The sequence below is a fragment of the Lissotriton helveticus genome, chromosome 4_1 (assembly GCF_964261635.1).
Source record: "Lissotriton helveticus chromosome 4_1, aLisHel1.1, whole genome shotgun sequence".
NCBI classification, from domain to species: Eukaryota; Metazoa; Chordata; class Amphibia; order Caudata; family Salamandridae; genus Lissotriton; species Lissotriton helveticus.
Window position 1 is genome coordinate 1,925,486,571 of NC_136063.1, and position 24,388 is coordinate 1,925,510,958.

Here is a 24,388-nt window from a genome sequence, read left to right on the forward strand (position 1 = left end):
TACTAATTTCCTAAATTTTTTATAATAATTATTTGTAGTTATTTTATTTTTTAAATTACATTACATATTTTTAATGTAAAATAATAAAAAAACAAAATTCAAAATGATAAAAAAAGCAATATTTTAAAATTAATTTCTATATTACTTTTTTTTGCATTTTTTTATGGTTAAACGTACGGTACGCGTACGGTCCTCGCATCATTCTTTGTATCTGTAATCGTACTGTACGCATACCCCCGCGCATACGTTACGAATACGTTTTGACATTCCGCGTCACATCGGCGCTTCCTCGTGACGTCGTGTACGTTTATACGGCGCACCATACGTGTACTCTGCGGAAGTTTCTTAATGTTTAAAAAGATATATCTATGTATTTAATGTAAATATTAAGACAAGACATTATCTGAGATAATCATGAAAATAGTATTTATTTACTTTTAATAAGTGTATATTACTTTTGAAAGCAATTACGCAAATCGCGGTGTACGTCGTACGTGCGCCTACCGTAAGACCACCGAACGCGCACCATATGTGATATGAAAACAAGAGTTTTGATTGGTTCATAATACTTCCTATTCTAACTGTTGAAGGACCCCACCCATTTTAATCATTCTTCTCTGACTTTCACTGAAGAACCATCTATTTTCTGAAGCTCCTGTGTATTTGAAGACATCTTTAAAATGGCTGCACGCCAGGAGGAAGATACATCTGAACACTCTTCAGAAGAAGAATTTCTTGCTGAGGATGCACAGCCAAAAAGGAAGGATGCTTTAATCTGGAAGTTTTTTACATTTCCAGACGGTGAAAAGAAAGTGAATGGAGCCAAGGTCACCTGCAAGGTGTATGGGACCACGCTTTCTAGAGATGATCCGAATAAAAATATTAATTTGCAACCGCCAGCATGGTTCGACATGTGAAGACTCTTCATCCTTGCACTTATGCGAGAGCCACATGTGACAGGCTGCGGGAAGGCCCTCCACCAGCTGTAGCCAGCACTTCGACAGCCCCATCTAGTCCGCATCCTGACATCCGTCCCGATTTTGGAGACCTTATTATTCTTTGCAAATTGTATAAAGAGACATTATGTTATGGCGAGTAGTCTTTTGATTTGATTTGCAGGCGCAAACAGGAGCACCATTGCTCTCGCCGTAATTTTTTTTTTGTTTATTTGTTCCCGTTGCAGACAGTTTTGTTTGCGCAGTTCCTTTTTTTCCTTTGAAAAAAAACAAAAAAATGTAAAAACTGATAAAAAAATAAAAACAAAATACAAAACTACAAAAAAGAAAAAAAAGTTATTTTAAGAGCTAAGTTCACTGGTTAAAAAAAGAGCTATATTAGTATGATAGTGTGTAAAAGTTTTTTGAGTGAATGTGCAGTGCATAAATGAATGAAAGAATACATTAGTAGTGTATGGTGAATGTAAAAGTGCAGAACTATTACGAAGTGCTACAGCATAACTCTATAAGGTGTTTACAGTATACTGTAGTACTTCCGAAGCACATGAATGTAACATATGTACATAAATATGTTACAAGTCTATGCTTCCCTCTGCACTGCTGGTGAAACTGCCTGGGGGAATTTATAAGTGTTTGTGTTTTAATGCAGTGAATGGATTAGCACATACTGCTGAATGGATCACTATAACAATGCAACAGCAGTGACAGAGTGCTTGGTGAAAGTTTAAGGATACAAACTGGGGAATCCAAGGTGTGAAAGACAAGTGAGCAGGTAGATGCAAGACTGCGTACAAAGTGGCATATTACCACCAAAGTGACGAAGAGAGATGTTAGCCGTCTAGGTTTAACGCCTCTCTTCGCCACTTCAGAAACGCTAGGCTGTACAATATTACCAAGGATATGGTGCAGCCTAACGTTTCCTCCTGCGTTTCCCCCTGAAATGGCGATAAGTTTAACAACTTAATGCCAGCGCAGGCATGGAAGGTTCATTTATGTTCAGGAAGGTGTTCCTTCCTGCACATAAACAAAGCATTAAATGCCATTTCGTAACTTACATGTGTGCTGCTTCATGCAGCACGCATATAAGGTACACATTGGCATTTTTAAAAAGAGATTTGTTTATGTACAGGAAGGAACACCTTCCTGTACATAAAGAAACCTTGGCATTTTGCTGTTTCCATGTGTGCTGCACAAGGCAGCACACATGGAAAAAGCAAAAACGAGGAGAAATTAAGCATTTCTCCTTGTTTTGCCTCCTTAAGAACAGGTCTTGCCTGTCTTTAAATTCGGCGCTGCCACCTATTATCGCCTCTCTTGATAATAGGTGGCAGCGTCAAAGTGAATGGGTTTTGCGGTGGAACGCCCACCACGACACTCACTGTACGCCGCCTTTCACGATGAGTTTTTTGTGAAAGGGCCCTATTACCAAGGCAAAGTTAAGTCAATTAACGTTACTTTAAGACACGTTAATTGACTCAACGCTGCATTGATAATAGGTCGATGCACATATTGCCGCGTTATAGGCACTTTTCTGACGATAAGGGGCATGATAATATGCCCCATAGTGCATAGGAATTTCAAGCAGTCCATACTCTAACGCCTACTTCACTGCATGAGTACTTGGGTACTGACTGAATGATTACAGTTCTGCAAGGACAGTGCCTGACTGAATTTATTATAAGTGCTTAACTTTTAGTGCAGTGAATGGATTAGAACAAACTGCTGAATGGGTCACTACAACAGTGCAACAGCAGTGACAGGCTGCTTGGTGGAAGTATAAGAATACAGTATAAGGCATTGAAGGTATAAAAGACAAGTGTGCAGGTAAATAGAAGAATACAAGCATAGTGCATACCGGTTTGAAGCAGTTCATGCTCTAAGGCCTACTTCGCTGCATGAGTACTTGGGTACTCACTGAATGATTACAGTTCTGCAAGGACAGTGCCTGACTGAATTTATAAGTGGTTGAGTTTTAGTGCAGTGAATGGATTAGAACAAACTGCTGAATGGGTCACTACAACAGTGCAACAGCAGTGACAGACTGCATTACTACGCGCTACTGAAACCCTTAGACAAGGGGCAGACACGGGACACGCCATGGCACTGATTATGCTTGATCTCAGTGCTGCGTTCCACACGGTGGCACACTACACCTTGCTACAGTGTCTGAACAAGGGTGGTGTCTCAGGTGCGGCCCTGAAATGGCTAATATCTTTTCTAATTGTGCACAGTTTCCAGGTTAGGCAGGGTGTACACTACTCCGAAGATATGAGATTGGAGCAGGGAGTCCCTCAGGGCTCTGCCCTCAGTCCCTCCCTGTTCAATTTATACATGTCTCCGTTGGCAGAGATTGTGCAGGGCTTCGGAAAAGATGTGGTCACTTATGCTGATGACACCCAGCTATTGATTTCCCTATCACAGGCACCTGACGTGGCGGCTTCCAATTTCAGAGCCTGCATGCAGGAGCTTGCCTCCTGGATGGATAAGAACTGCCTGAAATTGAATGGAAACAAGACGGAGGTGCTTGTGGTGGGAGGTAACAACTCTATCTGGACCTCGGAATGGTGGCCTCCGAGTTTGGGTCCTACCACTACCCCTTGTACTGAGGCAAAAAACCTGGGGATTTGGGTGTATCCTACCCTCTCGTATGAGGGTCACATTCGACGAGTTGTGGGGAAATGCTTTGGCGTATTAACAAGACTACGAAAAACACTGGATCTTTTCCCATTAGGGGTCAGGAAGATGTTGATACACGCATTAATCACGTCTCGTCTGGACTATGGGAACGTACTTTATCTGGGAGCATCTGCAAAGGGCCTTGGGAGACTGCAATTTTTACAGAATGTCGCCGCTAGGCTGACTCTTATGCAACCTAGGAGAGCGGCTTCAAAAAAGGCACTTCACTCGTTGCACTGGCTCCCAGTCAAGAAAAGAGTACTGTTTAAAATGTTTGTTGTCTGCCATCAGATTGTCAATGACAAGGGCCCGGCTTATCTGAAAGATTTAGTGACCAAGTATGCTCCCAGTAGATGCCTCAGATCCAGTGAGATGGGGCAGCTGGCAATCCCAAAGATAAAGAAGGCTAAGATGGGTGGTCGCTCTTTCCGGTGTCTAGCTGCTCAGAACTGGAACAGACTCCCGACCCCCCTGAGGTTGGAATGTTCTGAAATTAAGTTCAGGAAGCTGTTGAAAACCCACCTGTTCTCAGGTTAGCCCACAGCACTTGTTGTTCTGCAGATGTTCTCTCACCTAGCGCGGGGAGACGCCGAGATGGCGTAACTATGCGCTTTATAAAATTTATTATTATTATTATAAGTGTTATGAACCAATGAAATTTCTTCTTTTAAAGTCACATGGCTTTGCGTATGGTTACGCTGTTATTACGGTGTTCTTAGGATGGGAGTACGCACGACTTTTCTCCGCGATTGGTGTAATTGCTTTTAAAAGTAATGTACGATTATTAGAACTTAAAAAAAAATATTTTCATAATTATCCTAGATAATGTGTTCTGTTAATATGTTCAATAAATACATAAATATATGTTTTTAAACAATTAAAAACATTCGTGTCTTTGCGTATGGGGCGCCGTACATGACGTCACACGGAAGCTTTGATGCGACGTGTAACGTGAAAGCGTATTCGTAGCTTGTGGTGAGAATGATTAGCAGTACAAACTATGGTGCGATCACTCTCTCACTGTCAAATCAGAGCACAGGGCGTGCTATGAGAATGGTTAGAAGTGGTCACTCATTGGAAATCCGAATCAGCTGTGTGGCTTATCCAGGGTGTCATAACGTTACTTTTTAACCTGTTTAAGTTTGAGGTTTGCATGTAATACTATGGTATAGGCAGATATGGATGTTTAGGCAGCGCTTATCTCCATTAAGCTTGGTTATTATCATTTACATATAGGTATCTGAGGGAGGGAAAAGAAGTCTATGTGAATGGCGAGGATCACACAATAGCACTAGATAACTCCTTAATTTGTAGACACCTACAATTGCATGGCTCTTGTAATCAAGATGCGCCTAATTTGGTGTGAGTTTTGAAAGGCGATGCGACACCTGCTATCGTACCAACGCTCAGTTTACTGGAAACGTGAGTTATTTAATTTGAAATAATGCAGCTTGTTGTGCAATGCTACCAGGCATCGGTTACATGATTACGGTAACTGAGCATGTGGTTTGCTAAAAAAAAGTTGTGTTTACTCCGCTGCATGGGAAGCTGGATGTTTCCATCAGGCCGTCGATTCCGACCTTGAAAGCAGAGTCAACCAAGTGAGCCGTATAAGAGCGCTAATGTCTCAAAAAGAGGTCGCTGTTAGATCTGCTAGAGAAACATTTGTCCTTCATGTAGTAAACACCCGCACAGAAGTGTATGATTTATTAAATACAGTTGTGCCTTTGTATTTTGGGGAGTTAATTCAGAGTATCTTTAATGCATCCTTGACTACGGGGTTCTTACTTTTTTAAAGTTAGAAGCAGTGGTCTTGTGAGTTCTTTGCAAACTATAATTGGTGTCTTTTCGGCGTTTTTTCATTCGATGTTTTCCAGCCTCTTTGGTGGATTCACCTTAATAGTCGCTTTAGTTGCCGGTGTGCTTCTATTAATTTGTTTATTTAAATATGGATGCACATCCTTCAGCACCCGACATATGTCCCGGATGTTGCTGCTGCGGAACCGAATGCTTAGTTATTGCGGAGCGCTGCCTCTGGCTACATTGAGTGCAGCTTATGGATTATCATTTCGATTCTCCTTTTTCACATGCGTTCAGCCTGTCTTCCATTGCCTGAGTTGCGATTTCGACTGGGCCCTGGATTTGTGTCTCTGCAGTACGGTGTCTCCCAACGCGGATTATGACCAGCTGATGAGACCCTTAGTGGATCATGACTTGCTCTATTTTGGCGGCGGGATTATGGCCTTAGCAGCGAGACATGGAATAATGGGACGTTGAAATGTTTTTACGGCGGCGCATGACTTCTTGGTACGCAGTTACATTGAAGATGACCCGAGTTTTCCTCTGATGGTGATAGAGGCTCCGGTCGTTGAGGAACATGTATGTTCATTCTCACTATTGAACTGGATGCCTGAAATGTTTTCAGATGAGAAAAATGACTTCCTCTTGGAGGCTGTTGCTACATACTGTGCTTATACGCTGTTGGATTAAGATTTTTTGATTTTTCTACCTATTCTTTATTATTTAGTTAGTGTTTTGTATCAAACAGCGAATCATTTTTTATATAAATTTGAACTTGACTCTGCTTTTCAGGCTTGGACTAGTTCGCCCACGTTTATATCATGTGGGTCTATCGAGGGAAGGTGTCGCGGGCTGAGCCTTGCACTCACACCGTGTTAAGTTAGCATGGGTTCATTAGAAGCTTAAACCCTATTTTTGCTTTCCTGCTATGCTCTGCTTTGCACACGACACGCAATTTTGATATTCTTTAGAGAAGGCTGAGTATTTTGTTTCACATGAGAATATTTTGTCATGCTACATTTCTAGACTGCCTCGCTAGTTTAGTGTGTATAGTGAGAGCATGGAATATCAAGGTTATCTTGGATACTGTGTCTCTTATTTGGAATGATTGTCGCACGTTCGACCTATAACACATATGCAGGTGTGGCCACGTCTGATACTGGCGTGTTTAATAATGCATTGTGGGGGCATAATTAGAGACAGTTGGAGAACATTGGTATCCTGACTATTTGTGCATAACTCAATGTGATCCACTACTGCAGAGTACCAGAGGTATGGGACCGTCCATGTAATCCTATGTGACCTTCTCTAGTTATAAACTAACCTGGTAGGTAGGGAGGCTGAAATGTAGGTATATTTTAAACCTGTTTCCCGTTAGCAATATAAAATGCTTTCTCACTTTGTATTTTATGGAATAGTAACAATGCTGACAATCTTGTTTCAGATAATATGTTTGGTTGTATTATCTAAGGTACTGTGCATGAGATTACGGCGTTAGAAATAAACATTTCAAACTTGCACGTTTCTTTATTTACTCCTTGGACTGGTGGAAGATTATAACGAAAGAGTGTTTTTTTTATCTACCTTACTTGAGGTAATCTAAGTCGCATGTTCGGGGTTGACTAATCATTGGTGTTTTTGCTATAGGACGAAGAACCAATGAGTCCCTGATTGCTAGTCTGGTAGGGGGTTTGGGTACTAAGGTGGGTTTTGGTACACAGTAATTCACTGAGGTCCTAAGTCTTTATGCACAGTTGTGTGTAGGAGCAGAATTCCTGCAACAGTAGTTACAACAAAAAGGCTCGATAAAGAGCCTTGAGTTTGAATCAGAATATGAGATTGAAGAATAATTGATAATCCCAGCCAAGAAAGGGAGCAAGTGTGCAAATTTACAATGTCTTCGGCTGGAGTACTTATTAAAATAAAAATGTTCGATAAAGGCCTGAACTTTGAATAGGTATATGAAATAGAAGAATAGATGATAATCACAGCTAATATATGCAGCAAGTAGTTGTGTGTATGTGTGGATGATGTGTTGATTGAGCGGAAAATGAATAAGGTGAAAAATAAGAGAGGCTGCATAGATGCAAACTTTCCATTTCTTTGTATGGGAAGTGGGTGTTTTGTTTTCCAGTGCATATATATCTATATATTCACTGAAAAAAACTTAGGTTTTAGGTATCTTACATTTAGGAATTAGTATTTAAAACCTTGCAAATTCACTGAAAAAACCATAGGTTTTAGTCCGTTATAGTTAGGAATTAGCATTAAAAAAAAACTTAGAAATTCACTGAAAAAACCATAGGTTTTAGTCCGTTATAGTTAGGAATTAGCATTAAAAAAAAACTTAGAAATTCACTGAAAAAAACATAGGTTTCACACATTTTATAGTTAGAAATTAGCATTTAAACAACCTTTGAAATTCACTGAAAAAGCCATAGGTTTCAGGCACGTTATAGTTAGGAATTAGCATTAAAAAAACCTTAACAATTTACTGAAAAAACCATAGGTTTCACACATGTTATAGTTAGGAATTAGCATTTAAAAAACCTTTGAAATTCACTGAAAAAAACATAGGTTTCAGGCACGTCAAAGTTAGGAATTAGCATTAAAAAACCTTGGAAATTCACTGAAAAAAACCATAGGTTTCACACACGTTATAGTTAGCTGGGCATTTCACTCATACAAAACCATTGAAATTCCCCCGTTATAGTTAGTTCACTATAACTCGCGCGCGCGCAATGCACTGCTGATGACGTCACATATTACATTACTCATGAAATGGTCAGTTATTTTCAGATCACATGACCCGACGCGCTTACGCTACGCGCCCGTCGTCGCGCCCCGGGGCGCTCCCGGCGGCGCTTACGTTGCGCGATCGTATGTGCTCGGGTGCTTCCGGGTGCGCTTACGCCTTGCGTCATATGACGCATCACGCGGCTACGCGCTACGTCACGATGTTGTTTTCGTTCGCGGCAATAGCGCTAACAGGACGCTCACCGGTACGCGCCCCGGGGCGCGCCATAACAATGCGCTCACCGGTGAGCGCATCGGTACGCGTCCCGGGAGCGCTCCGGGGCACAAAAAAGTAAATAAATAAATAAACATTAAAAAAAAATAGTATTACATAATTATAAAATATAAATTTCATTATAAAAAATATTACATTTCATACCTATAGAGATTTGCTATTAAAAAATCTATGAAATTCACTGAAAAAACCATAGGTTTCACATCAGTTATAGTTAGGAATTAGTATTTAAAAAACCTATGAAATTCACTGAAAAAACTATAGGTTTGACACCAGTTATAGTTAGCTGGAAATTTTACTCGCATAAAACCAATGAAATTCCCACGTTATAGTTAGTTGGACTCACTATAACTTGCGCATACAATGCACTGCTGATGACGTCACATATTACATCACTCATGACATGGTCAGTGACATCACTCATGACGCATACTTGAGGTACCTGGTGGGCTAGTTGGCCCACAGGGGACCTCAGGATTGAAGAAGAATTAATTCCTCAACTTAAAACATGGCACAGGGCATGTTTGCACACATGTCACCTCAGGCCCCGCCCCATTCCTTCACTTTTGAGCGAAATATTCCTCTAAAATCAGCCGAACTACGAATTCCGATTTACTCACCTGTTATCACGGGAGACGTCAGTGCTGCATCTTTGAGCCGAGTACGGACCCTGAAAAGTAAATCTAACCATACTTACAGTAACTTGAATTTCCTTCCATAGGCTAACATTGACTGGTTTCCCTTGGAAATTTTTCGAAGTGTGGAAATTTGGAAATTAAAAAAATTCCTCAAAAATCCACCGAACTACGAATTCCGATTTACTCACCTGTTATCAGGAGAAACCTCAGTGCTGCATCTTTCAGCCCACTACTGATCCTGAAAAGTAATTCTAATCGTAGTTACAGTAACTTGAATTTCCTTCCATAGGCTAACATTGACTGGTTTCATTTGGAAATTTTTTTAAGTGTGGAGTTTTGGAACTTTAAAAAATTCCTGTAAAACCAGCTGAACTATGAATTCCGATTTACTAACCTGTTATCTGGAGAGACTTCAGTGCTGTATCTTTCAGCCCACTACTGTTCCTGAAAAGTTTATTTAACTGTACTTACCAGCAACTTGAATTTCCTTCCATAGGATATAATTGCCTGCTGTATAAAATATATATAAATAAACTTTTTTTTTTAAATATTACAATTTTAATATTTTTAAAAACATTTTTTTTCAATTTATATTAAAAATATGTAATGTAATTTAAAAAATAAAATATCTAAAAATAAATACTTTAAAACAATGTAGTAAATTAGTATAAATAAATAACAATTCATACATTTAAAAATTATCATTTACGGGAGGAGCCAGGTCGCAGACCAAGATGGCCGCTCGGACTCTCGGCTCCGTCGGCCGCTGTCCCCCACCACCACAACCAGCTTCCTAACCAGCGCCCTTACTATGTTCCCGCACGGCCGAGATGAAGCGGCGCATATCCATGTGCGCCCGGGTGCTCTGACGGCTTCCCAGCCGGAGTTATGTCGTCTCGATGTTTGCGGCCCGCCCCTGCCTGAAGCCGGGGACTGGAGTGCTGAAGCGCCCGGCCCTGAACGCAACAACAACGGCAAGTAGTGCGGCGGAAGTGCCGGTCGGGGGAGATGGAGACTCGGATTTGCTCGATTTTTGATGGCGACTCTCGCACGATGCCACAGCAATGGTGATGGTTGATCTGCTGCCTCTCTGCGGTCGTGAAATAACAACAACCCCCCCAGCTGGTGACTCTGTGCCTGTGTGCCCTGTGCAAACCGTAACGACCCCTATGGAGATGAGTGTCTACAAAGACCCCTACTGAGATCATTTGCCTGCCTTTCCTATGAGTGACCTCGGGACACTTTTCACCTAGTGGGGCGCGCTCCGTGCGGGAGCGCCTTGCACGCAATTGCGCCCGACGGGACTGAGATATATCCTGTATTGTTCTGCGGGGGCCACGAAAATGATGCGATCAGACGCCAGGCGTGGGTCGGCCTGGTGTGACGGAGCTTCGCTGGATGCTGTGACTGCCACTATTGGGGGCGAGACAATGGAGTTGCGGCTGGGGGATGTCATGGCGGCCATAACAGACTTGCATTTCGCTTTGCAACACCAGATGCAGACCGTGGGGAGCGCCCTGGATGCTGTTGTGCGGAAGGGTCGTTCAGGTGGTGCGGCTCTTGGCCCGATTGATGGATCACTAGATGCTGCGGGACGTGAGGATGGTTGCAACTTGTATGCCCACGTTCGGAAGGGAGACAGTAAGGCTGTGTGCAGTTCATCGACTACAGCGAAGGCGGAAGATCTTCTGATGGGGGGCTTTCTTCTGGGAGCGTTACCATGTTCCAATGAACGACTCCTCAATAATGGCGAGCAATGGTGGCGTCACGACATGTCCTTTTTACTTTGTTTGGGACTGATGCTGATAAGCGAGCACAACCACTTGCTCTCCCTGATGGCCCTTAGACGTGTGGATGACCGCGTCCCTCGAGCGACCTCACTGTGTATTGCCGTGCCGCAGGATGATAGCCTCTTCCCAGTCCGGTACCTTGACTCGACTACAACTGTACCAGAGGGTCTGGGCTGCAATCGTACTTTGGACCGGGAGGGCCTGGGTTGAGTATCGTAGTGTTACTCGCAGTATGGGGCTAACGCGGGACTCTCTACCTATGTCATGGTGTCGCTAACGACGAGCTGGTTAAGATTGTACCCACTCAACATATGTTTATTGTATTGCATTCGGGTTCAATATGGAGTGGGTGTTTCCTGTGGTGGGAGAGGTGAAAGTGAGTGTGTGCTGGGGGTCTGCTCTGGTCTCCTCCTCCGTTCTCCTTCTCTTTCTTTTTTCCTTCCTTTAGTATTTCCTTTAACTTAGTTGAGCGATAGCTCTCTTCCGCTTTCTTCTAAATTTGGGGTTCCATATAATGGGCGACAGGCACGCTGCTGTGGGGGAGGCCGTAGCCGTAAGCAGGGGTGCAGGGTGGGGGGTTTGGGGGGGGTTTCACTGTTTTTCTTTGTCATTTTCTGTTTCTAGGGCCTCTTTTTCTCGCTTGTATCTCTTGGCTTTCCCTTTATTCTTCTTTCTTACCCTTTCCTTCTTCAGTACCGAGCTATAGGTTACTCACCGTACGTTTTTATGGTTCGAATTCCGGGGGTGGATGCTTTTCTCAAAAGCTTTAAGTTGCAGCGGGCATGTACTGCATTGGCATGTGAATTTCACTGTTTTTTGCTTATCCTGTTTAAGATGCGCTAGTGTTGCCGCCTTGCCTACATTAGTCCTGAGTGCGAAGATCCTGATTGCTGAAAACCCCTGTTATGATATTATTTGATTGTACGATGACTGATCCTGTTTATTTTTCTTCTTCATTTAAAAAAGAAACCTCTTTATTCCTGGTACTTATACGGTACGGACGTTATCCTGTATTGCAATGGGGCATTTGGGAAGCGGACTATTGCATACTTATGGCTTTTATTGCTTTGCTGCCCATAACTGTAACTGCTTTGTGTATCAATAAAGGTTTGCAAAAAAAAAAACAAAAAAAAAAATTATCATTTACAAAACCTTTGTAATTCACTGAAAAAAACCTAGGTTTCAGCCACGTTATAGTTAGGAATTAGCATTTAAAAAACCTTAGAAATTCAGTGAACAAACCATAGGTTTAAGCCACGTTATAGTTAGGAATTAGCATTACAAAACCTTAGAAATGCACTGAAAAAACCATAGGTTTCACACATGTTATAGTTAGCTGGACATTTCACTCATACAAAACCATTGAAATTTCCCCGTTATAGTTAGTTCAGCTAACTATAACTTGCGCACCCGCAATGCACTGCTGATGACATCACATATTACATCACTCATGACATGGTCAGTGACATCACTCATGACATCACTGATGACGTCTCAAATGACATCACTGCTGACATCATTGATGACATCATCCAGTGAATGTGTGTCTTTCTGAAAAACACATATTTTTTATATATGTATATCTAAAGGTCGATGGAAGAATAAATGGGTAAATAAGTGTCTGAATGGATGTTTTTTTGTAACAATGATTGCATAACTGACTTATTAAGTGTATCTTAGTGAATACATGTATTAGCGAGTAATGTTTAAATATGTAAATATCTGTATCAGTGTCTCACTTTGTCTATAAGTGGCTGCATCCCCGTGTGCTTTGGTAACCCACCACCACATATCGTTTGGTTAACCCCTTCGCTGCTAGGTCTTTTCCCCTCCTGTGCTAAGCCTTTTTTTGGCTATTTGGGGTAGTGCACTCTTAGGCCCCTGTAACTTTTTGACCACATAAGGTATCCGCGCCAATTTTGCGTCCTTTTCTTCAAACATCATGAGGATTTTAAAGGTACCCAGGGTTTGTGGATTCCCTTGGAGGGGTCCAAGAAATTAAGCAAAATACCGTAACATTTTTGTTTTTTTCAGAAAAAGGGGAAAAACGGGCGGCAAATGAAAGCCTCTGGGTTTTTCCCTGCTAATGTTATCAAAAAGAGTTTTTGGGGCTGAAATCACCATGTTCCCAGTTTTAAGGGAATAACAGTCTTTTGTCAGAGAACCAACATTTTTCACCCATTTCTGGCATTTTTCTGGGACATAGGCTATTTTTGCTATTTTTTGTGCTTTCAACCTCCTTCCAGTTAATGGAAAAAATGAGTATGAAAGCAATAATGGATCCTGGAAAGCTATACATTTCAGAAAAGTAGACAAAATTCTGAATTCAGAAAGGGGTCATTTGTCTAAATCCATGAAGGTCTATAGAATTTAACAGTTAAATATTGGAAAAATTGAAAATTAGTTGAAAAAACCAGCCTTTTGTGGCAACGTTTTCACCTGTAACTTCTTGTAATTATGACAGCTCTTTGGAAGCAATATACCATTACATCTGTCGGACATTCCTGGTTGTGGGGATATATAGGACTTGTAGGGTTCACCAATAACCCGACGTGCCAAGAGCCAAAAACTGAGCAACAACTTTCAATGGTATTTTATTATGTATGGGTATAGAGCAATTATTCTGGGAAAATGCATACATGGAAAAATCGGTATGAAAGACACCTATGTGTTTCTGAGGTGGGTACAAATCATAGAGTTTTAGAAACAGTACATATTTGCACATTTTCAAAATTGGGAATACTCATACTAGGATGAGAATTATTGGTCATTTTTCAAAATGACTTCTTTTTTACGCACTGTCTTTCATTTGGAAGGGAGAAATGCATGTAAACTCAATAGGTAATAACAGTTGATTTACAAATCTGAAGTACCCTAAGTCTCCAGATAAAAACGGTATCCCACTTGTGTGGGCCGGCCTAGTGCCTGCGACAGGAAACGGCGCAAAACGCAATATGGTCACAACTCAATCTCGCAGTGAAAAATGACCCTTTTTTGGCAGATTGCCTAGATGTGGTTTTTGTACCCTAGCTCTGCGGGCAACTATGGAAACCTAGCAGACCTATACATTTTTAAAAAGTAGACACCCTGGGGAATCCATTATGGGGTGACTTGACTGCCTCCCACCAGGTTCTGTTACCCAGAATCCCTTGCAAACCTAAAAAATTGTCCCAAAAACCAAATTTTTCCGACATTTCTGTGGTGGAAAGTTCTGAATCCTCCGTGGATCCACTAATTTTCACCCACCCCGCGTTCCCCAAAGTCGTCTGAGAAAAATGTTACCACACTTGTGTGGGTCGGTCTAGTGCCTGCGACAGGAAACCGCACAAAACGCAACGTGGTCACACCTCAATTTCGCAGTGAAAAATGACCCTTTTTTGGCAAAGTGCCTAGCTGTAGTTTTTTAACCCTAGCTCTGCCAGCACCGAGGGAAACCTAGCAAACCTATACATTTTTTAAAACTAGACATCCAGGGAAATCCGGGATGGGGTGACTTGACTGCCTCCCATCAGGTTCTGTTACCCAGAATCCCTTACAGACCTAAACAATTGACAAAACAACACATTTTCCCCACATTTCTGTGGTGGAAAGTTCTGGAATCTGCGTGTATCCACAAATTTCCTTCCACCCTGTGTTCCCCAAAGTCTTCAGAGAAAAATGGTACCCCATTTGTGTGGGTCGGCCTAGTGCCTGCCACTGGAAACGGCGCAAAACGCAACGTTGTCACACCTCAATTTCGCAGTGAAAAATGACCCTTTTTTGGCAAAGTGCCTAGCTGTAGTTTTTTAACCATAGCTCTGTCGGCACTGGTGAAACCTAGCAAACCTATACATTTTTGAAAACTAGACACCCAGGGTAACCCAGAATGGGGTGAGTTGATTGCCTCCCACCAGATTCTGTTACCCAGAATCCCTTGCAAACCTAACAAAATTGGGAAAAAAAAACATTTTCCCCAAATTTCTGTGGTGGAAAGTTCTGAAGTCTGCATGGATCCACAAATTTCCACCTACCCTGCGTTCCCCAAAGTCTTCTGAGAAAAATGGTACCTCACTATTGTGGGTGTACCTAGTGCCCGGGAGAGGAAAGGGCCCAACACATTTTGAGGCAACATCGGCATTGCCTTTCAAAAATGTTTTGGGCCCTTGCCTGTCGCGAGTACTTGGGCCTCCCACACAAGTGAGGCACCATTTTTATAGGGAGACCTTGGGAATGCTGGGTGGTAGGAAATTTGTGTGAGCCCAGTGAGGCCACGCTTTCCAACACAAAAATGTGTGAAAAAATGATTTTTTTCAGCTAAAATTGAGGTTTGCAAGGGATTCTGGGTAAGGGAACGTTGGGGGATCCACGCAAGCCCTACCTCCTTGGAAGCCCCCGGGTGTCTACTTTTCAGAAATGTGCAGGTTTGGTAGGTTTCCCTTGATGGCCGTCGAGCCAACACACAGGTGACCCCCCTTGCAAAAGCAGGTGGTTTTGGCATAGGCAATTTTGAAGTCGCCTCACTACGTTTTGGGCCCTAGCCTGTCGTGGGTACTTGGGCCTCCCACACAAGTGAGGCACCATTTTTATAGGGAGACCTGGGGGAACGCTGGGTGGTAGGAAATTTGTGTGAGCCCAGTGATGCCACGCTTTCCCACACAAAAATGTGTGAAAAAACTGATTTGTTCAGCTAAAATTGAGGTTTGCAAAGGATTCTGGGTAAGGAAATGTTGGGGGATCCACACAAGCCATACCTACTTGGAAGCCCCCGGTAGTCTACTTTTCAGAAATGTGTGGGTTTGGTAGGTTTCCCTAGATGGACGCCGAGCACGGGGCCACAAACCCAGGTGACCCCCCTTGCAAAAGCAGGTGGTTTTGACATAGGCAATTTTGAAGTCACCTCACTACATTTTGGGCCCTTGCCTGTCGCAGGTACTTGGGCCTCCAATACAAGTGATTTACAACAAGGGGTGGTGATGGACAGAGTCTCTGAATTAAGCAGAGTACTCTCACCCAGTCAAGAGATCAGGGCTAGATCCAACACCGTTTTTTAGCTCATTGCACCATCCCAGTTTCAGAACCTGGCTGTATGCAAATTAGTCTGTCCCTGGCCCAGTGCATCATGGGAACAGGGCAGACCAGACTACAAAAGCCAATTCTTACACTGGGAAGGAAACAAGCTTCCGGGAACCGGTTTCTGCCATTTCAGGCGTCTTCGGCCCGGCTTGCTTGAATCCTGATGGTTCAATGAGCAAGGGACTCACATCTGAGTATACCCTTCCACGCTTAGGGTGGACAAAATTATTTACAACAAGGGGTGGTGATGGACAGAGTCTCTGAATTAAGCAGAGTACTCTCACCCAGTCAAGAGATCAGGGCTAGATCCAACACCGTTTTTTAGCTCATTGCACCATCCCAGTTTCAGAACCTGGCTGTATGCAAATTAGTCTGTCTCTGGCCCAGTGCATCATGGGAACAGGGCAGACCAGACTACAAAAGCCAATTCTTACACTGGGAAGGAAACAAGCTTCCGGGAACCGGTTTCTGCCATTTCAGGCGTCTTCGGCCCGGCTTGCTTGAATCCTGATGGTTCAATGAGCAAGGGACTCACATCTGAGTATACCCTTCCACGCTTAGGGTGGACAAAATTATTTACAACAAGGGGTGGTGATGGACAGAGTCTCTGAATTAAGCAGAGTACTCTCACCCAGTCAAGAGATCAGGGCTAGATCCAACAACGTTTTTTAGCTCATTGCACCATCCCAGTTTCAGAACCTGGCTGTATGCAAATTAGTCTGTCTCTGGCCCAGTGCATCATGGGAACAGGGCAGACCAGACTACAAAAGCCAATTCTTACACTGGGAAGGAAACAAGCTTCCGGGAACCGGTTTCTGCCATTTCAGGCGTCTTCGGCCCGGCTTGCTTGAATCCTGATGGTGCAATGAGCAAGGGACTCACATCTGAGTATACCCTTCCACGCTTAGGGTGGACAAAATTATTTACAACAAGGGGTGGTGATGGACAGAGTCTCTGAATTAAGCAGAGTACTCTCACCCAGTCAAGAGATCAGGGCTAGATCCAACACCGTTTTTTAGCTCATTGCACCATCCCAGTTTCAGAACCTGGCTGTATGCAAATTAGTCTGTCCCTGGCCCAGTGCATCATGGGAACAGGGCAGACCAGACTACAAAAGCCAATTCTTACACTGGGAAGGAAACAAGCTTCCGGGAACCGGTTTCTGCCATTTCAGGCGTCTTCGGCCCGGCTTGCTTGAATCCTGATGGTGCAATGAGCAAGGGACTCACATCTGAGTATACCCTTCCACGCTTAGGGTGGACAAAATTATTTACAACAAGGGGTGGTGATGGACAGAGTCTCTGAATTAAGCAGAGTACTCTCACCCAGTCAAGAGATCAGGGCTAGATCCAACACCGTTTTTTAGCTCATTGCACCATCCCAGTTTCAGAACCTGGCTGTATGCAAATTAGTCTGTCCCTGGCCCAGTGCATCATGGGAACAGGGCAGACCAGACTACAAAAGCCAATTCTTACACTGGGAAGGAAACAAGCTTCCGGGAACCGGTTTCTGCCATTTCAGGCGTCTTCGGCCCGGCTTGCTTGAATCCTGATGGTGCAATGAGCAAGGGACTCACATCTGAGTATACCCTTCCACGCTTAGGGTGGACAAAATTATTTACAACAAGGGGTGGTGATGGACAGAGTCTCTGAATTAAGCAGAGTACTCTCACCCAGTCAAGAGATCAGGGCTAGATCCAACACCGTTTTTTAGCTCATTGCACCATCCCAGTTTCAGAACCTGGCTGTATGCAAATTAGTCTGTCCCTGGCCCAGTGCATCATGGGAACAGGGCAGACCAGACTACAAAAGCCAATTCTTACACTGGGAAGGAAACAAGCTTCCGGAACCGGTTTCCGCCATTTCAGGCGTCTTCGGCCCGGCTTGCTTGAATCCTGATGGTGCAATGAGCAAGGGACTCACATCTGAGTATACCCTTCCACGCTTAGGGTGGACAAAATTATTTACAACAAGGGGTGGTGATGGACAGAGTCTCTGAATTAAGCAGAGTACTCTCACCCAGTCAAGAGATCAGGGCTAGATCCAACACCGTTTTTTAGCTCATTGCACCATCCCAGTTTCAGAACCTGGCTGTATGCAAATTAGTCTGTCCCTGGCCCAGTGCATCATGGGAACAGGGCAGACCAGACTACAAAAGCCAATTCTTACACTGGGAAGGAAACAAGCTTCCGGGAACCGGTTTCTGCCATTTCAGGCGTCTTCGGCCCGGCTTGCTTGAATCCTGATGATGCAATGAGCAAGGGACTCACATCTGAGTATACCCTTCCACGCTTAGGGTGGACAAAATTATTTACAACAAGGGGTGGTGATGGACAGAGTCTCTGAATTAAGCAGAGTACTCTCACCCAGTCAAGAGATCAGGGCTAGATCCAACACCGTTTTTTAGCTCATTGCACCATCCCAGTTTCAGAACCTGGCTGTATGCAAATTAGTCTGTCCCTGGCCCAGTGCATCATGGGAACAGGGCAGACCAGACTACAAAAGCCAATTCTTACACTGGGAAGGAAACAAGCTTCCGGGAACCGGTTTCTGCCATTTCAGGCGTCTTCGGCCCGGCTTGCTTGAATCCTGATGGTGCAATGAGCAAGGGACTCACATCTGAGTATACCCTTCCACACTTAGGGTGGACAAAATTATTTACAACAAGGGGTGGTGATGGACAGAGTCTCTGAATTAAGCAGAGTACTCTCACCCAGTCAAGAGATCAGGGCTAGATCCAACACCGTTTTTTAGCTCGTTGCACCATCCCAGTTTCAGAACCTGGCTGTATGCAAATTAGTCTGTCCCTGGCCCAGTGCATCATGGGAACAGGGCAGACCAGACTACAAAAGCCAATTCTTACACTGGGAAGGAAACAAGCTTCCGGGAACCGGTTTCTGCCATTTCAGGCGTCTACGGCCCGGCTTGCTTGAATCCTGATGGTGCAATAAGCAAGGGACTCACATCTGAGTATACCCTTCCACGCTTAGGGTGGACAAAATTATTTACAACAAGGGGTGGTGATGGACCCCCTTTTCTGAATCGTTTTTGGCCACTATAGGTGTGGCAGGGTATACTCAGACATGAGTCCCTTTCTCACTGCTCCATCAGGATTCAAGCAAGCCGGGCCGAAGAGGCTGAAATGCCAGAAACCGGTCCCCGGTAGCTTGTCTCCTTTCTGGTGAAGAATTGGCTTGGTAGTTTGGTCTGCCCTGTTCCCATGATGCACTGGGCCAGGGACAGACTAATTTGCATATAGCCAGGTTCTGAGCTGGGATGGGGCAGTGAGATAAATAACGTGATGGATCAAGCCCTGATCTTTGGACTGGGTAAGAGTGGTCTGCTTAATTCAGACACTCTGTTCATCACCACCCCCTTTTCTGAATCGTTTTTGGCCACTATAGGTGTGGCAGGGTATACTCAGACATGAGTCCCTTTCTCACTGCTCCATCAGGATTCAAGCAAGCTGGGCCGAAGAGGCTGAAATGCCAGAAACCGGTCCCCGGTAGCTTGTCTCCTTTCTGGTGAAGAATTGGCTTGGTAGTTTGGTCTGCCCTGTTCCCATGATGCACTGGGCCAGGGACAGACTAATTTGCATATAGCCAGGTTCTGAGCTGGGATGGGGCAGTGAGATAAATAACGGTGATGGATCAAGCCCTGATCTTTGGACTGGGTAAGAGTGGTCTGCTTAATTCAGACACTCTGTTCATCACCACCCCCTTTTCTGAATCGTTTTTGGCCACTATAGGTGTGGCAGGGTATACTCAGACATGAGTCCCTTTCTCACTGCTCCATCAGGATTCAAGCAAGCCGGGCCGAAGAGGCTGAAATGCCAGAAACCGGTCCCCGGTAGCATGTCTCCTTTCTGGTGAAGAATTGGCTTGGTAGTTTGGTCTGCCCTGTTCCCATGATGCACTGGGCCAGGGACAGACTAATTTGCATATAGCCAGGTTCTGAGCTGGGATGGGGCAGTGAGATAAATAACGGTGATGGATCAAGCTCTGATCTTTGGACTGGGTAAGAGTGGTCTGCTTAATTCAGACACTCTGTTCATCACCACCCCCTTTTCTGAATCGTTTTTGGCCACTATAGGTGTGGCAGGGTATACTCAGACATGAGTCCCTTTCTCACTGCTCCATCAGGATTCAAGCAAGCCGGGCCGAAGAGGCTGAAATGCCAGAAACCGGTCCCCGGTAGCTTGTCTCCTTTCTGGTGAAGAATTGGCTTGGTAGTTTGCTCTGCCCTGTTCCCATGATGCACTGGGCCAGGGACAGACTAATTTGCATATAGCCAGGTTCTGAGCTGGGATGGGGCAGTGAGATAAATAACGGTGATGGATCAAGCCCTGATCTTTGGACTGGGTAAGAGTGGTCTGCTTAATTCAGACACTCTGTTCATCACCACCCCCTTTTCTGAATCGTTTTTGGCCACTATAGGTGTGGCAGGGTATACTCAGACATGAGTCCCTTTCTCACTGCTCCATCAGGATTCAAGCAAGCCGGGCCGAAGAGGCTGAAATGCCAGAAACCGGTCCCCGGTAGCTTGTCTCCTTTCTGGTGAAGAATTGGCTTGGTAGTTTGGTCTGCCCTGTTCCCATGATGCACTGGGCCAGGGACAGACTAATTTGCATATAGCCAGGTTCTGAGCTGGGATGGGGCAGTGAGATAAATAACGGTGATGGATCAAGCCCTGATCTTTGGACTGGGTAAGAGTGGTCTGCTTAATTCAGACACTCTGTTCATCACCACCCCCTTTTCTGAATCGTTTTTGGCCACTATAGGTGTGGCAGGGTATACTCAGACATGAGTCCCTTTCTCACTGCTCCATCAGGTTTCAAGCAAGCCGGGCCGAAGAGGCTGAAATGCCAGAAACCGGTCCCCGGTAGCTTGTCTCCTTTCTGGTGAAGAATTGGCTTGGTAGTTTGGTCTGCCCTGTTCCCATGATGCACTGGGCCAGGGACAGACTAATTTGCATATAGCCAGGTTCTGAGCTGGGATGGGGCAGTGAGATAAATAACGTGATGGATCAAGCCCTGATCTTTGGACTGGGTAAGAGTGGTCTGCTTAATTCAGACACTCTGTTCATCACCACCCCCTTTTCTGAATCGTTTTTGGCCACTATAGGTGTGGCAGGGTATACTCAGACATGAGTCCCTTTCTCACTGCTCCATCAGGATTCAAGCAAGCCGGGCCGAAGAGGCTGAAATGCCAGAAACCGGTCCCCGGTAGCTTGTCTCCTTTCTGGTGAAGAATTGGCTTGGTAGTTTGGTCTGCCCTGTTCCCATGATGCACTGGGCCAGGGACAGACTAATTTGCATATAGCCAGGCTCTGAGCTGGGATGGGGCAGTGAGATAAATAACGGTGATGGATCAAGCCCTGATCTTTGGACTGGGTAAGAGTGGTCTGCTTAATTCAGACACTCTGTTCATCACCACCCCCTTTTCTGAATCGTTTTTGGCCACTATAGGTGTGGCAGGGTATACTCAGACATGAGTCCCTTTCTCACTGCTCCATCAGGATTCAAGCAAGCCGGGCCGAAGAGGCTGAAATGCCAGAAACCGGTCCCCGGTAGCTTGTCTCCTTTCTGGTGAAGAATTGGCTTGGTAGTTTGGTCTGCCCTGTTCCCATGATGCACTGGGCCAGGGACAGACTAATTTGCATATAGCCAGGTTCTGAGCTGGGATGGGGCAGTGAGATAAATAACGGTGATGGATCAAGCCCTGATCTTTGGACTGGGTAAGAGTGGTCTGCTTAATTCAGGCACTCTGTTCATCACCACCCCCTTTTCTGAATCGTTTTTGGCCACTATAGGTGTGGCAGGGTATACTCAGACATGAGTCCCTTTCTCACTGCTCCATCAGGATTCAAGCAAGCCGGGCCGAAGAGGCTGAAATGCCAGAAACCGGTCCCCGGTAGCTTGTCTCCTTTCTGGTGAAGAATTGGCTTGGTAGTTTGGTCTGCCCTGTTCCCATGATGCACTGGGCCAGGGACAGACTAATTTGCATATAGCCAGGTTCTGAGCTGGGATGGGGCAGTGAGATAAATAACGGTGATGGATCAAGCCCTGATCTTTGGACTGGGTAAGAGTGGTCTGCTTAATTCAGACACTCTGTTCATCACCACCCCCTTTTCTGAATCGTTTTTGGCCACTATAGGTGTGGCAGGGTATACTCAGACATGAGTCCCTTTCTCACTGCTCCATCAGGATTCAAGCAAGCCGGGCCGAAGAGGCTGAAATGCCAGAAACCGGTCCCCGGTAGCTTGTCTCCTTTCTGGTGAAGAATTAGCTTGGTAGTTTGGTCTGCCCTGTTCCCATGATGCACTGGGCCAGGGACAGACTAATTTGCATATAGCCAGGTTCTGAGCTGGGATGGGGCAGTGAGATAAATAACGGTGATGGATCAAGCCCTGATCTTTGGACTGGGTAAGAGTGGTCTGCTTAATTCAGACACTCTGTTCATCACCACCCCCTTTTCTGAATCGTTTTTGGCCACTATAGGTGTGGCAGGGTATACTCAGACATGAGTCCCTTTCTCACTGCTCCATCAGGATTCAAGCAAGCCGGGCCGAAGAGGCTGAAATGCCAGAAACCGGTCCCCGGTAGCTTGTCTCCTTTCTGGTGAAGAATTGGCTTGGTAGTTTGGTCTGCCCTGTTCCCATGATGCACTGGGCCAGGGACAGACTAATTTGCATATAGCCAGGTTCTGAGCTGGGATGGGGCAGTGAGATAAATAACGTGATGGATCAAGCCCTGATCTTTGGACTGGGTAAGAGTGGTCTGCTTAATTCAGACACTCTGTTCATCACCACCCCCTTTTCTGAATCGTTTTTGGCCACTATAGGTGTGGCAGGGTATACTCAGACATGAGTCCCTTTCTCACTGCTCCATCAGGATTCAAGCAAGCTGGGCCGAAGAGGCTGAAATGCCAGAAACCGGTCCCCGGTAGCTTGTCTCCTTTCTGGTGAAGAATTGGCTTGGTAGTTTGGTCTGCCCTGTTCCCATGATGCACTGGGCCAGGGACAGACTAATTTGCATATAGCCAGGTTCTGAGCTGGGATGGGGCAGTGAGATAAATAACGGTGATGGATCAAGCCCTGATCTTTGGACTGGGTAAGAGTGGTCTGCTTAATTCAGACACTCTGTTCATCACCACCCCCTTTTCTGAATCGTTTTTGGCCACTATAGGTGTGGCAGGGTATACTCAGACATGAGTCCCTTTCTCACTGCTCCATCAGGATTCAAGCAAGCCGGGCCGAAGAGGCTGAAATGCCAGAAACCGGTCCCCGGTAGCTTGTCTCCTTTCTGGTGAAGAATTGGCTTGGTAGTTTGGTCTGCCCTGTTCCCATGAAGCACTGGGCCAGGGACAGACTAATTTGCATATAGCCAGGTTCTGAGCTGGGATGGGGCAGTGAGATAAATAACGGTGATGGATCAAGCCCTGATCTTTGGACTGGGTAAGAGTGGTCTGCTTAATTCAGACACTCTGTTCATCACCACCCCCTTTTCTGAATCGTTTTTGGCCACTATAGGTGTGGCAGGGTATACTCAGACATGAGTCCCTTTCTCACTGCTCCATCAGGATTCAAGCAAGCCGGGCCGAAGAGGCTGAAATGCCAGAAACCGGTCCCCGGTAGCTTGTCTCCTTTCTGGTGAAGAATTGGCTTGGTAGTTTGGTCTGCCCTGTTCCCATGATGCACTGGGCCAGGGACAGACTAATTTGCATATAGCCAGGTTCTGAGCTGGGATGGGGCAGTGAGATAAATAACGGTGATGGATCAAGCCCTGATCTTTGGACTGGGTAAGAGTGGTCTGCTTAATTCAGACACTCTGTTCATCACCACCCCCTTTTCTGAATCGTTTTTGGCCACTATAGGTGTGGCAGGGTATACTCAGACATGAGTCCCTTTCTCACTGCTCCATCAGGATTCAAGCAAGCCGGGCCGAAGAGGCTGAAATGCCAGAAACCGGTCCCCGGTAGCTTGTCTCCTTTCTGGTGAAGAATTGGCTTGGTAGTTTGGTCTGCCCTGTTCCCATGATGCACTGGGCCAGGGACAGACTAATTTGCATATAGCCAGGTTCTGAGCTGGGATGGGGCAGTGAGATAAATAACGGTGATGGATCAAGCCCTGATCTTTGGACTGGGTAAGAGTGGTCTGCTTAATTCAGACACTCTGTTCATCACCACCCCCTTTTCTGAATCGTTTTTGGCCACTATAGGTGTGGCAGGGTATACTCAGACATGAGTCCCTTTCTCACTGCTCCATCAGGATTCAAGCAAGCCGGGCCGAAGAGGCTGAAATGCCAGAAACCGGTCCCCGGTAGCTTGTCTCCTTTCTGGTGAAGAATTAGCTTGGTAGTTTGGTCTGCCCTGTTCCCATGATGCACTGGGCCAGGGACAGACTAATTTGCATATAGCCAGGTTCTGAGCTGGGATGGGGCAGTGAG

At 45.0% G+C, this 24,388-nt stretch overlaps 1 protein-coding gene across 2 annotated transcripts in view; it reads left to right on the forward strand.

The window, feature by feature from the left end:
* ADGRG4 (adhesion G protein-coupled receptor G4) overlaps positions 1 to 24,388 on the forward strand; it is a 1,842,483-nt gene that overhangs the window by 53,331 nt on the left and 1,764,764 nt on the right. The window lies entirely within an intron of this gene.